General features: G+C 36.8%; 2 long non-coding RNA genes across 2 annotated transcripts; one reads left to right on the forward strand and one right to left on the reverse strand.

Moving 5' to 3' along the window:
• Positions 1 to 4,752: 4,752 nt before the first annotated feature.
• On the reverse strand, positions 4,753 to 5,294 carry LOC109174549. The gene is made up of 3 exons (XR_002053107.1): positions 5,206 to 5,294; positions 5,058 to 5,111; positions 4,753 to 4,842 (listed from the first exon to the last, which is right to left on the reverse strand). It is a non-coding gene; the product is annotated as an uncharacterized LOC109174549 (long non-coding RNA).
• A 1,232-nt stretch (positions 5,295 to 6,526) lies between these two features.
• LOC109174530 lies at positions 6,527 to 7,077 on the forward strand. The gene is made up of 2 exons (XR_002053095.1): positions 6,527 to 6,656; positions 6,785 to 7,077. It is a non-coding gene; the product is annotated as an uncharacterized LOC109174530 (long non-coding RNA).
• The last annotated feature ends 8,296 nt before the right edge of the window (positions 7,078 to 15,373 follow it).

The raw sequence follows: 15,373 nt of genomic DNA on the forward strand, positions 1-15,373 counted from the left end.
ACCCTCCATCCTAATCAAACAACTTGTCGTCGCTATCTTCCATTGGTTCATCCTTCCTTTCCTCACCAGTCACCAGTCGGAGTAGTAGCGGCAGGAGCAGCACGCAACCACCCCCAGCAACCCACCAGTGTCTACTTTCATCATAAGATCCTCAATATTACTCCACGGAAACATTAGCCTCCTTCACCAGTGTCTTAAATCGGAGTCGCCGCCATCTCAATCTCCGATCAATTGCGTACGTCAAGTATATCATAATTTTATCACTCTATGAAATACCCATATATCTATCTTACTATCTATTTGTAACATCACTAATCTCTGGGTCTTTTTTTTTCATTTTTTATCTTCTTATAGCAAAGGAAATGTAGAACACTAATCTCTGGTTTTTTTTTTTTTCTTATAGCAAAGGAAAATGTAGAGATGATGATTTTTAGAAATATTAAGTTAATTTATAAAAGATTAGAAGATAGAAGGTCTGAAGAATTTGTTAAGAAAGATGAAGATATGTAATGTAGTGATGCAAAAAGATAGAGTAATATCCTTAAGTACAAGGGCAAAGAGAGAAAAAGTATTAACTTTTCTTTACTTTCTTAAAATTGGTGCCAAAAGTAAAGCAGACAGATATTACGGAACTGAGGGAGTATATGTTCTCTGTTCTCTTAATGCAAAATGATGAAGCCACTGATCCATTCATGGGGCAGCCATCTGCAATCCAAGTCAAAAGAATTGCTACAGACCTTAGTGACCCTAAGTTTTGTATAATGTTTGTCATGTCTAATCGGTGTTTGAAGTGTAAATTGATCAGATCAAATTTTCATAACAAAAAAGGAAAACTTGGAGAATTTTTAAAAGGCTGGAATTGAATTTCAAAGCACTTTTGTTGCTTCAATTTCTGGCAGTGTGAATGTTCCGTTTGCATATAATAAATTATTTAAAAGAGATATGCCAGGAAGTGAATAATGGTTTTGTGATTTGTTACCCTTAATATTAGCATAGGTAAATAGGTAAATTTACTAAGATTATGATAGTTTTTCATCTTTGCACTGTGTATTTACACTGAATTACATATTCTGTATTTCTGTATGGTATCATTATCAATAAAGACTGAGCACCCATCTACTTCTATTGCAGAAACTGATGAGACTGCTTATTATAAAGGGCATCCAGGGGAGAATCAACTGGGGACCGTTGAATAAGACAATTATAAGCTGCGGAGAAGATTCTGTGGTTCGAATCTTGGATGTTGAGGTAAAACTTATGTGTTTCAGTATCTTGGAGAGAGGCTTTAGTATTAACAGGTACATATTCTTAACCCCGACTTAAAATTTATATGTTCTCTGTTCTCTTAATGCAAAATGATGCAACTTGGCAAGAAGATGGGGGTATATATTTTCACACTAGTACAGAACTGTACATATGCGACCATTGTAAAAGACATTGCGCGACCATTGTACAATGGTAGCCTATGCGAAGCTCGCGGAAAGTCATGGACTTTATGCGACCATTTAGAAATGGTCGCGCATTGTCGGTAATACGCGACCGTTCTTGAGAACGGTCGCGTATATAGAGAGAGAGCCACAGTTAGGTGAGAATGGTTGCACAAAAAAAGAACTAAGAATCAATCGTAGCTGTCCACGTGTTTATATTTAACGGATCAGATGTAATTTTTTATAAAAAGACACAGTGACATTTTTATAAATAATTCAAACTTCGGTGCAACGTGCAATTGATAGGAGATCTTATCCGTTATGACAATATATTTATATATACACACAAATTTAGATTTACATGGTACCTCATGTAAATCTAGATTGTATAACAAAATTAGTGATTACAAAAATGTCATTTTTTAAAAAAAAAATTGATATAATTTCTATGATTATTTCACATGTAAAGTTGAGATTAATTTTAAATTTTCTTCACTCGTGATCATATATATATATATATATATATATATATATATATATATATATATATATATATATATATATATATATATATATATATATATATATATATATATATATATATATATATATATATATATATATATATATGTAATATTCTTATCCTTTGTAGGGGCCGGTGCTTATTCTCGGTCGAATTCGTGTTAAACTTTTTTTTTTTTTTTTTTTTTTTTTTTAGGTAGCATTGTTATGTTTTTTTGTTGACACGCATTCTACTCTCGATCGTTTTTATTTATTTATTTATTTATTTATTTATTTATTTTTTTGTCTTTCCTATTTTTTTTTGGAAGTTTAGTACTTTAAAATTTTTAAAAATCATTATGGAAGCTAAAGAGAGTATTTGATAATTACGAAATCATTTTGGTAACTAAAGAGAGTAGTTTGATAATTTTGAAAATCATTTTGGAAGTTACAAAATGGAATACTTAAAAATTTTTGAAAATCATTTTGGAAGTTAAAGTGAGTGCTTTGATAATTTTGAAAATCACGTTGGAAGCTAAAAAGAGTAGTTTGATAATTTTGAAAATTATTTTGGAAGCTAAAGAGAGTAGTTTGATAATTTTGAAAATCATTTTGGAAGCTAAAGAGAGTATTTTGATAATTTTGAAATTCATTTTGGAAGTTAAAGAGAGTAGTTTAATAATTTTGAAAATTATTTTGGAAACTATAGCTTAGTTTGATAATTTCGAAAATCATTTTGGAAGCTAAAGAGAGTAGTTTGATAATTTTGAAAATCATTTTAGGAGCAAAAGGGTATACTTAGAAAATTTTGAAAGCTTAAGGGAGTAGTTTGATAATTTTGAAAATCATTTTGGAAGCTAAAGAGAGTATTTTGATAATTTTGAAAATCATTTTGGATTATTGTGATATTTTAATTAACTCGTGTTAAACTTATTGTGATATTTTAATTAATTTTATTAACTAAATCAAATTGTTGCTCGGTTTACTTTATATTATTGCTAGGTGTTCGCTAAAGGTAAACACAAACTTATTAAAGCGAAAAAGCGCACCAAAGCGATGAGCTTGGGCTTTGCTTTAAAGCGAAAGCGCAAAGCGAAGCGTCGCTTTTTCACATAAAGCAACGCTTATTAAAAAAGTTAATATATATTCAAAATACTCAAATACTAATGTAAAATAACCTAAATAGGAACTCCTAATGTCACAATATCATAATAATACAAAGTTTAGTCCTCAAAATAATGTCATTCAAGTCATTTAGTCATCAAAATATCACAACTTCAACAATCAATAATCAATAATTCAATAATAAAGACATAAATCTTAATTGAATTAACTGTAAATTGAAATTTAAGATTTTAATTATAGCATTTTCAAAACTTAATTTAATACAAAAAAAATGATTAAAAAAACACAAAATGTCGTAAACAATTACTGCCAAGTGTCCAACCAAGACTCCAACTCTATTTCTATTTAACGTTTTAACCTCATACCAATCTTCTTCAAGTTTTCAATGATGTAAGTCGTAAGAAGAGAAAGAGAAAAAAAAAACAGAGTGAGAAGCATGGACGATTTACCTCGAGATTTTGAGTTCGACTATTAGGGAGGAAGAGGTGCGAGGTGGCGGCGAAGCGGCGTTGATGATGGTCGAGGAAGATTGGCAGAAAGAAGTGAGGGACGAAGAGGGTGAGCAGAGAAGAGTAGAGAACGGAGGTCTGAGGTTTTTTTATCGCGACTTAGGGTTAGGTTAAAATTTTGTTTTTGTTTTTTCTTTTTATTTATTTTTTTTTACCGTTGACTTGCGCTCTGCATGGTAAAGCCTCGCTTTTCACTGCTTTGCCACTTCGTCGGAATTGTCGCCTCGCCGGAAAAGCGAGCTCAAGCACACGCTTTTTCACAAGGTTGCGCCTTGCTGAAGCGGAGTGATAAGGTGTTGCTCAACTCGCCCCTTTTAATAAGTTTGGGTAAACAATAAGTAATAAACTCTCAAGTAAACTTTCAAACCAAATTTAAAACGTAAAATCATAAACTCGAAAAAAAAAAATTAAACCATTAATTATAAAAGTTAGACAATTTCAGTACATCTATATATATTTTCAGCATTGTGCAAGTTTACAAGTCCATATTGCATCTACACATGTTGCAACCTGAATCAAGTCTTCATATTTTTTGTTAGCTTCCTCAACTTCCAGTGTGAGAGGTTTTAGAACAAAACACCGTGTTTAATTTGACAATGTGCCTGAGTAATATGGCACATTGCTTGGGTCTATAAAATTGACAGGTTGTTTGTCAAAATACCAGTCAAGGAATGCTGTCTCAACGGGCTGGTAAAAAAAAAAGATTATATGTCATATTGTATAGGTTACCTCCTCATGGTCCTTCGTCCACAAAGACAACAATACATGGTTTATTTAAAAAATAAATGTTAATACAAGACTTTATTTTGTTACTTTAGATTTCGTATCTGCAAACATTAGCTTCTTATAAGAGTCGAACGCAAAGCTATGACCAAACTTTGACGTCACAATATATCCTTTGGTCGCAGAGGAGTGCGCTAGTGCACTTATTATTTGTTTTTTGAAATCTAAAACAAAAAATTAAAATACTGTCAAATTGAAATTAATTTAATTTATTGAATAAAATTATTTTGTAATAAAAATGGGAACATGTCTTGTAGAAGAGCTATATCACTTGGACTAATCAATGAGTGATTCTTAATGGCTAGGTACAAATTCATAGAGTAAGTAGTTTGCTCCTATTAAGAAATCACATATTAAAATTACTAAAAAATAAAATTAATATTAAGCATGTAATATACCAATAAATTAAATGTAGTTAACTTAATATGAATCAAACCCTGACTGGAAAATAAACAGGGGCGACTTCACATATTCCACCAAATTTTTGGTTGGAAGCACTGTATAAATTCGAAGTTACATAACGTTGGAAGATGTTTTATTAGTTCATTAAATGTTAACAATAATATATATAATTAAATTAACCAGATTGGTTGGGATTGAGAATTTGAACCCCTTTCATACGGAATATATATATATATATATATATATATATATATATATATATATATATATATATATATATATATATATATATATATATTAAATCTTATACCTCAAATAGACTCATTTTTGAAGTGCACTCTCTAGGTAATGCCTTGCTTAGTTGCTAAATAAAATTCAAAATCAATGTCTTGTTAAAAATAAAAAATGTTAAATATAAACACACAAAGACCAAGAGGGAAGGAGGAGAGAATTATTACTTGCATAGCAACTACATCGCTAAAAACAGCCTTAAAGAATTTTGTATGTCGGAGATTTTTCTGTTAAGATAATCATATAGATTTTAGAACCAGATTAATAAAACATACCATATGTATTTTCTTTAAAATTTTCGTATTATAACAATTAATCTTACATGACAAGAAAGAGAGAACTATCCGAAAGGCATTTTACTCTAATGCCCGTTGCAAATCGATGGGTAAATCGATCACAGTGTACCAACATACCTAATTTATATGCCGAACCACCAGCAAAAATGACCTATTATCAGCAAAATAATAGGTCATTTATGCTGGTGGTTCGACATATGGATTATGTATGTTGGTACACTGTGATCGATTACTAATCGATTTTCAACGGGCGTTAAGAGTAAAATGTCTTTCAGATAGTTCTCTCTTTCTTGTCATGTAAGATTAATTGTTATAATAGGAAAATTTTTAAGAAAATACATATGGTATGTTTGATTAATCTGATTCTAAAATCTATATGATTATCTTAACAGGAAAGATCCCCCACATGCAAAATTCTTTAAGGCTATTTTTAGCGATTAATTGCTATGCAGGAAATAATTCTCTCCTCTTTCCCTCTTGGCCTTTGTGTGTTTATATTTAACACTTTTCATTTTTGACAAGACATTAATTTTGGATTTTATTTAGCAACCAAGCAAGGCATTACCTAGAGAGTGCACTTCAAAAAAGAGTCTATTTAAAGTATAAGATTTAATAAGTATATTTCTAAACAATATATATATATATATATATATATATATATATATATATATATATATATATATATATATATATATTCCGTACGAAAGGGATTCGAATTCAAAATCCCAACCAAACTGGTTATATATATATATATATATATATATATATATATATATATATATATATTATTGTTAACATTTAATGAAATAAAAAAAACTTCTTCTAATGTTATGTAACTTGGAATTTATGCAGTGCTTCTAACCAAAATTTTAATTAGTGGAATATGTGAAGTTGTCCCTTTTTATTTTTCAGTTAGGGTTCGATTCATATCAGGTTAGTTCCACTTAATTTATTGGTATATTTAAATGCTTAATATTAATTTTACTTTTTAGTAATTTTAATGTGGCTTCTTAATAGGAACGAATTACTTACTCAATGGATTTGTACCAGGCCATTAAGAATCACTCATCTATTAATCCAAGTGATATGGCTCTGTTATAAGGCATGTTTCCATTTTTATTACAAAATAATTTTATTCCATAAATTAAATTAATTTCAATTTGACATTATTTTAATTTTTTGTTTTAGATTTCAAAAAGCAAATAATAAGTGCATTGTCGCACTCCTCTACGACCAAAGGATATATTGTGACGTCAAAGTTTGGTCATAGCTTTGCGTTTGACTCTTATAAGAAGCCAATGTTTGCAGATACAAAATCTAAGGTAACAAAATAAAGTCTTGTATTAATCTTTTTTTTTTTAAATAAACCCTGTCTTGTAGTCTTAGTGGACGAAGGACCATGAAAAGGTAACCTATACATTATGACATATAATCTTTTTTTTTTTACCAGCCCGTTGAGACAACATTCCTTGACAGGTATTTTGACAAACAACCTGTCAATTTTATAGACCCAAGCAATGTGCCATATTACTTAGGCACATTGTCAAATTGAACAGGTTATTTTGTTCTAAAACCTCTCACACAGGAAGTTGAGGAAGCTGACAGAAAATATGAAGACTTGATTCAGGTTGCAACAATATGTAGATGCAATATGGACTTGTAAACTTGCACAATGCTGAAAATATATATAGATGTACTGAAATTGTCTAACTTTTATAATTAATGGTTTAATTTTTTTTTTGAGTTTATAATTTTACGTTTTAAATTTGGTTTGAAAGTTTACTTGAGAGTTTATTACTTATTGTTTGCCTTTAGAGAACACCTAGCAATAATATAAAGTACACCGAGAAACAAATTGATTTAGTTACTAAAATTAATTAAAATATCACAATAAGTTTAGCACGAGTTCGACCGAGAATAAGCATGAGCCCCTATAAAGAATAAGAATTATATATATATGATCACGTGTAAAAAAAATTTAAAATTAATCTCAACTTTACATGTGAAATAATCATAAATCATATCAATTTTTTTTAAAAATGACATTTTTGTAATCACTAATTTTGTTATACAATCTAGATTTACATGGGGGTACTATGTAAATCTAGATTTGTGTGTATATATAAATATATTGTCATAACGGATAAGATGATCGAGTTGATAGGATATTAATACTAACTTGTGAAATTAAATTTTTCTCTTTGTAATAATTGTTGAAAAAAATAGCTTAAAATGGCATATTAAGTGGCTATTTTGTGGTACAATTATCAGTGGGGTCCACTTCCGATTTTGGTCGGGTCAAAGTGGATTCGGGTTGTTCGTAGTGAGACGAAGAGATTGATATATTGTACGCTCAAAACGGATAATGGGTGAATGAGATATTGATTCTCAAAGTAGACCAATTTGAGTTGAAAAATAAAGGGAAAAAGTGAGCTTTTATCCCACATTGATTTGGGAAGAGAATTTGCCCCACTATTTATACATGAGCTCTTTTTAAGCTTATTGAACTGTATAGCATAGAGGCTCTCTCGCGTGCAGGGGGGTGCAAATCAAATCCCAAAATTTCAGTATTCATTTTCCGACACAGCCACTGGGATACACAAAAATAATTTCGAGTTTCGGCCACTTGGCCGAAAATAATTTCGTGGAGGTTAAGTGCAAGTTTCGGCCACTTGGCCGAAACTTTGAAATGGCCAAGTGGCCGAAACTTTGCATTGCAAAGTTTTGGGCCTAATGGCCGAAACTTTGCATTAAGTCAAATGGAAATGGCCGAAACTTTGCATGCAAAGTTTCGGCCAAGGCAGTTTCGGCTTTGGCCGAAATTGTGCTAGCCATGCACAGTTTTCCTACAGCTTCTAATTTTGTGACTGTTGGGATTTAATTCCAGCTGTTATGGAATTAATGGCAATTTTAATTTTTGAATTAACACCCATGTTAATGGTGGATGTAACAAGAAGTTGTAGGGATCCTCTAAATGCCATAATAAAGGCTATTTACTCCTCACAACATATATAAGAAGGAGTTGAGCAGTAGCATTTTTAACACACAAGAAAAATATTTTTTTCCAAGCCTCAAAATACTTCTGCTTCTACTCCATTCTTGAAGCTGTGTTTTGCCCGTGCTCTCGTTCGCCGGGTTCGTTCGTTTGGGTGCTCAAACGTCGAACCGTTGTACTTTTTATCCTGGGAGACCTAGGCCACAACGCTCCTAGCACTTTTGGGAGGTGGCAAATAAGGTTTTAAGGAAAGAAAGACACCTTGCCTAACTCGTACATTTCTTTCTTCCTTCTCCTTCTTTCTTGTTTTTGGATTATGCTTTTAAGCAAAAATTCGTTCTTTCTTGTTAATTTGGAATTATAATCTAAGGATTATATTTTCTTTTTGGTTGATATATATTGGTATATCTTTTTCGTAGATATACATTTATATATAACCGTTGGGTTCGTCTTATATATATTTGTGTGTATATATATATTTCGGATATATATATCCAATAATATTTTATATATATTTCGTGTGTATATATATAAATATTATTTTACGGATATTAAATTGATTGTGGTGCATTATCACCAACAATAATTATTAAAATATAAATTACGTTTATATAATTTATGTAGGATTGATGTATTGAATTAAATTATAATACTCTGTAGTTACTACTATGCTAAATTCCATTATTCGTAAGTAATGTTGGGCAATCAAATGAATCAATCATTGTAGAACATTAAAATGAATCAATCACGTGGGTACATACGTGGATAGGAAATTATAAATTAGTAATAATGAAAATGGACACCTTCATTAGTGGAAAAGAAGTTTGTTCAATTAAAATAAAATGACAATAAATGTTCTTTGTCGTCTACCCATTTCTCTATTTTATTGCAATATAAAAGTAAACAAATAATATAATATGCCTGTTAGGATATATCCGAACGACCTAGGCTCTTATCCCTTTTTATTCAGTTCGTTCCCTTTGCCCGAGCACATCAACGAGGAGGCGGTCAGTACCGGTCGTCCGAACAGCCTTGTGAATGATTTCTGCTTAGGGACAATTGGGTCCGACCGGTTAATTCCTTTCCCGACCGATCGATGTTCTGCTCGACGGTCATACCTTTGCTTTATATGGAAGCGCTGTTAATAAAGAGGGGCACGTGGCAACATCAAACGTTGACAGAGGATTATTATCAGGTGTTGTCACGTGGAGGATGCGTGTAACACATGCTGATAGGCCGGAGGCTGTCCCCAGCGAGAGTCTATGAATATCAACGGCGGATAAGGAGAAAGGGGACTTTTGGAACGATCAGTAGACTACTTACAGAGTTGTCTGACCGCAGTCAGTCGGCCCTCGAAGTGGTCATTTAGATTGTATTAGGTCACCCTTTTAATAAATATACTTCTTCTTATTCGTACCCTCATTTTATATACAGTACGTACACCGCTTACACGTGGACACTAGTACTATCATTTTGGCGCCGTCTGTGGGGATCGGTACAATCAGTCACGAACGACGAAGTATCTATATCCCAAAAAACATGTATACATATATGCGAGATATACAAGAGGATGTGGACAGCTCCTCTGATCATCACACTCAGTATGGTCCGACCGTCGACCTAAATCTCAACCTCTCACCCCCTCACTCGGTGGCTCCAGATCCGGTCAATTATGTCCAGCCAATGTATCCACCGCTTGGTCAACAATATCCGTACCCGGGATATTTTCCACATCCAGCACCACCCGCCCCATATGGCTACTTGCTCGGGACCCCAATGTATTATCCGCCGGGCAGTTATCAAGCTTACACGCCTGCGTACACGGCTCCAGCTCCTATTCTCCCGAACCAACCGGTTATGCGGACCGAGTTCGAGCTTCAGCCCGGTCCCCGGACTAGGCGCTCGGCTCGCTCAAGGTTGGGATCGCAGCGGGCAGGGGCCATGGAGGAACCACGGCAGGAAACACACGTCAAGGCAGAAGACGAGCCCGAGCCACAGGATAACCGTGCAAGCGCGTTTGAACGTCTTCGGCCGGCAATGCGTCAGATCGGGACCACAGGACCCGGATTGGCGATCAGTTGATTCACCCATGCGTTCGGGCAGTCAAGCAGAGTCATCAGGACACAGTGGACCTCATGTACACCGTCGTCAGGCAGATTCTGTGGTTCGAATCTGGGATGTTGAGGTAAAACTTATGTGTTTCAGTATCTTGGAGAGAGGCTTTAGTATTAACAGGTACATATTCTTAACCCCGACTTAAAATTTATATGTTCTCTATTCTTTTAATGCAAACTGATGTAACTTAGCAAGAAGATGTGGTGTATATATTTTCACACTAGTACAAAATTGTACATACGCGACCATTGTAAAAGACATTGTACGACCATTGTACAATGGTCGCTTATGTGAGGCTCGCGGAAAGCCATGAACTTTACGCCACCATTTAGAAATGGTCGCGCATTGTCGGTAATACGCCACCGTACTTGAGAACGGTCGCGTATATATAGAGAGAGAGCCACACTTAGGTGAGAATGGTTGCACAAAAAAAAGAACTATGAATCAATCGTAGCCGTCCACGTGTTTATATTTAACGGATCAGATGTAAATTATTTTAAAAAGACATAGTGACATTTTCGTAAATAATTCAAACTTCGGTGCAACGTGCAAATAAAATATATTAAACGTACAAGTAGCTGGTACAAGTGTGCACATAAAAGTGCAAGTAAAATTACTTAAAAGTACTATTCTTTTCAGTTAATAGTGTAAGTAATTTACATTTTTAACATTGGTGCATCTAATAATAACGTTAGGTGCACTTAGATGCTCAATATATATTATTTAATTTGTTGCTCTTCTAATACATTTTACTTTCACTTTTAATACATTTTACTTGAACTTAGATGCACTATATAAAATTGTTACTTGCACTTTTATTCTAAATTACTTTCACTTCAAAGTTTAATTATATATAAAAATGTCGCTGTAATTTTTTTTAAATAAATAGTGAATGTATTATTAACGAACGGATTAACAACAATTGTTTAATATAATTTCTGTCGAAACTATATACATTCAATTATAAATTAATTATTATTAGAATAAAGAATCTTTTCACACAACATATTCGTATGTAATTAAACTTACAAACCAACAGACCAATGTTATAATAAAGGTAGAGGTTTCATGTTGCGACTAGAACCCAACTCACCGGCCTTACGGCTCAAACAACTCTCAACAGAGTGATCAGGAGTAGACTATGCATCATTACTCATACACCACCCTCCTCCCTGAATCAAAGTTTTAATTCATGGAGGAGGATGGTGTATGAGTAATGATACATATTCTACTCCTGATCACTCTGTTGAGAGTTGTTTGAGCCGTAAGGCTGGTGAGTTGGGTTCTAGTCGCAACATGAAACCTTTCAGTTGTACCGAAAAAGTCTTGAAATTTGAGAGGTTTCGTTTTGCGATTAGAACCCAACTCGCCAGCCTTACGGCTCAAACAACTCTCAACAGAGTGGTCAGAGTAGAGTATGTATCATTACTCATACACCACCCTCTTCCCTGAATTAAAACTTTGATTCAGGGAGGAGGGTGGTGTATGAGTAATGATGCATATTCTACTCCTGATCACTCTCAGTTTTAATTCAGGGAGGAGGGTGGTGTATGAGTAATGATACATACTCTACTCTGACCACTCTGTTGAGAGTTGTTTGAGCCGTAAGGTTGGCGAGTTGGGTTCTAATCGCAAAACGAAACCTCTCAAATTTCAAGACTTTTTCGGTACAACTGAGAGGTTTCATGTTGCGACTAGAACCCAACTCACCAGCCTTACGGCTCAAACAACTCTCAACAGAGTGATCAGGAGTAGAATATGTATCATTACTCATACACCACCCTCCTCCATGAATTAAAACTTTGATTCAGGGAGGAGGGTGGTGTATGAGTAATGATGCATAGTCTACTCCTGATCACTCTGTTGAGAGTTGTTTGAGCCGTAAGGCCGGTGAGTTGGGTTCTAGTCGCAACATGAAACCTCTCAAATTTCAAAACTTTTTCGGTACAACTGTGAGGTTTCATGTTGCGACTAGAACCCAACTCACCAACCTTACGGCTCAAACAACTCTCAACAGAGTGGTCAGGAGTAGAATATGTATCATTTCTCATACACCACCCTCCTCCCTGAGTTAAAACTTTGATTCAGGGAAGAGGGTGGTGTATGAGTAATGATGCATATTCTACAATTGATCACTCTGATGTGAGTTTTTTTGAGCCGTAAGGCCGGTGAGTTGAGTTCTAGTCGCAACATGAAACCTCTCAGTTGTAACGAAAAAGTCTTGAAATTTGAGAGGTTTCATGTTGAGACTGGAACCCAACTCCCAGCCTAACGGCTCAAACAACTCTCAACAGAGTGGTCAAGAGTAGAATATGTATCATTTCTCATACACCACCCTCTTCCCTGAATTAAAACTTTGATTCAGGGAGGAGGGTGGTGTATGAGGAATGATGCATATTTTACTCCTGATCACTCTGTTGAGAGTTGTTTGAGCCGCAAGGCTGGTGAGTTGGGTTCTAGTCGCAACATGAAACCTCTCAAATTTCAAGACTTTTTCGGTACAACTGAGAGGTTTCATGATGCGACTAGAACCCAACATACCAGCCTTACGGCTCAAACAACTCTAAACAGAGTGATCAGGAGTAGAATATGTATCATTACTCATACACCACCCTCCTCCCTGAATTAAAACTTTGATTCAGCGAGGAGGGTGTTGTATGAGTACTGATGCATATTCTACACCTGATCACTCTGTTGAGAGTTGTTTGAGCCGTAAGGCCGGTGAGTTGAGTTCTAGTCGCAACATGAAACCTCTCAGTTGTACCGAAAAAGTCTTGAAATTTGAGAGGTTTCATGTTGCGACTAGAACCCAACTCACCGGCCTTACGGCTCAAACAACTCTCAACAGAGTGGTCAGGAGTAGAATATGTAACATTACTCATACACCACCCTCCTCCCTGAATTAAAACTTTGATTCAGGGAGGAGGGTGGTGTATGAGTAGTGATGCATATTCTACTCCTGATCACTCTGTTGAGAGTTGTTTGAGTCGTAAGGCTGGTGAGTTGAGTTTTAGTCGCAACATGAAACCTCTCAGTTGTACCGAAAAAGTCTTGAAATTTGAGAGGTTTCGTGTTGCGACTAGAACCCAACTCACCAGCCTTACGGCTCAAACAACTCTCAACAAAGTGGTCAGAGTAGAGTATGTATCATTACTCATACACCACTGATACTGCTAATTATACGTAAGCAATATGAAATAACTCGAGACCAATTAAAGCAAGTAGATGTCTTTATTGATCACGGTAGAGGCCCTAAGTACAATCTACTGGGTCGCTCTGAGTACCGACTGACTGCGGTCGGGATTCTCTAACAACAACCTATCGATCGTCCAAAAGTCCCCCCCACTGTAGCTACTGTGGGTATTTATAGCCGCTGTGCCGGAGACAAAGATCCGGTCGTTCGGCATGCTCTCCACGTAGCCTCCACGTGTCATTCTCGCGGGTGCCCTGTCTGTCGATGTAGAGAGCCGCCACGTGTCTTTTATCAGCTCTCTCGCCAAAGGGCTACCGCTCGGTGGTCGACACTGTCGCTCGGGCAACTCCCGACCGGGTTTTTCACGAGGAGCCCGACCTGTTACCTGCAAAAGATAAAAGAGAAAAGGACGAAGGCATCTCGGTCGTGGTGAAGCTATGTCGGTCGGGATATTCCCTACCAAGAGCCCCCCAGCCCGGGCCTTTTTGATCGTACGGGAAAAAACGGGACGGGATGAAGAAGCTCAACCGCCGGCCATCAACCCGACCTGCCAGCTGACATTCCTCTCCTCGCCACGTGTCGGCCACTGCCGGCCTCTGCGACTGCAACCGTCGCCTCGGAATCAGTGCGGGTCGTGTCAAGCAAGTGGGCTCGTTTTCCGCCTAAATGCTCTCCTATAAATAGGCCCTTGAGGCCCTCATTTGAACTTTCCTCACTCTTTTGCTTCAGTCGGTACTCTCAGAGAGCCCCGAGCAGAGTACCCTAGCAAGGCAGTCGAGCAAGGAAACCTTCAAGCTTTCATCCGCAAAGTTCCTCCATCCGGTAAGTTCTCAACCCCTCCCTTTACTTTGCGTTTTCATTTATAAGTAGAACTGATAGGCCAACTAACTGTCCCGGACGTCTCAAGTCCCTTACTAACCCCGACCGACCTTTAGGTAGATCGAAATGACGGACTCGAACAGCCAGAACGCCTCGATCGCGGACTATGACGAGGAGGTCGAGTACCTCAGCGATGAGGAGGTGGACATCATGTCCTACTCTCCCGAGGTCATCCACCGACCGGCGCCAGCCCCCGAGCGGGCTTCCGAACAAGACAACGCGTCAAGCTCCTCTGGGTCATCGAGCTCCAGCTCAAGCGGATCGGGGAGTTCCGGCGAAGAGGAAGAAGAAGGAGCCTCATCAGGCAGACAGGGCTCCCTGCCCGAAGGCGTTAGGGAAACGCCTACCCGGGTGGTTGGGGACCACCCGGAAACTGCTCCTCGACGAGGCGACCGGGAAAATACTCCCGAGCCGGCCGAGGAAGACACAGCTGGGCCAAGCGCACCAGCAGCAATGGAGTTCGAATTCTTGAACAGCGAGAATGTCGAACAACAAATGAGCCAATTGACCAAAGGCGAAGCGGCTAGGATTGCTGAAAGGCTCAGAGGTCGGGTGGAATTTGACACGAGCCGAAAGTTAGGGAATGTGATCGATCGGCACCGGGGCAAGTGGATCGGGATGCATTATGACTCCCTGATGGCCCCGATCGCCATTCCCTTCCCCCCGCTCTTGACGGCCTTCTTGGCATACTACCGGGTCGTCCCGGCTCAGATCTGCCCCAACTCGCACCGGATCATCGCCTGCTTTCCCCAGATATGCGCTCGGCACGAAGCCGCCTGCACGATGGAGTTATTCAACTACATCTACCAGGTCAAAGTTCTCCCGGGCAGCTACGGAGGCGGGTTTCTAATGCTGCA

This window comes from Ipomoea nil, unplaced genomic scaffold (genome assembly GCF_001879475.1).
Source record: "Ipomoea nil cultivar Tokyo-kokei standard unplaced genomic scaffold, Asagao_1.1 scaffold0642, whole genome shotgun sequence".
Classification (NCBI taxonomy): domain Eukaryota; kingdom Viridiplantae; phylum Streptophyta; class Magnoliopsida; order Solanales; family Convolvulaceae; genus Ipomoea; species Ipomoea nil.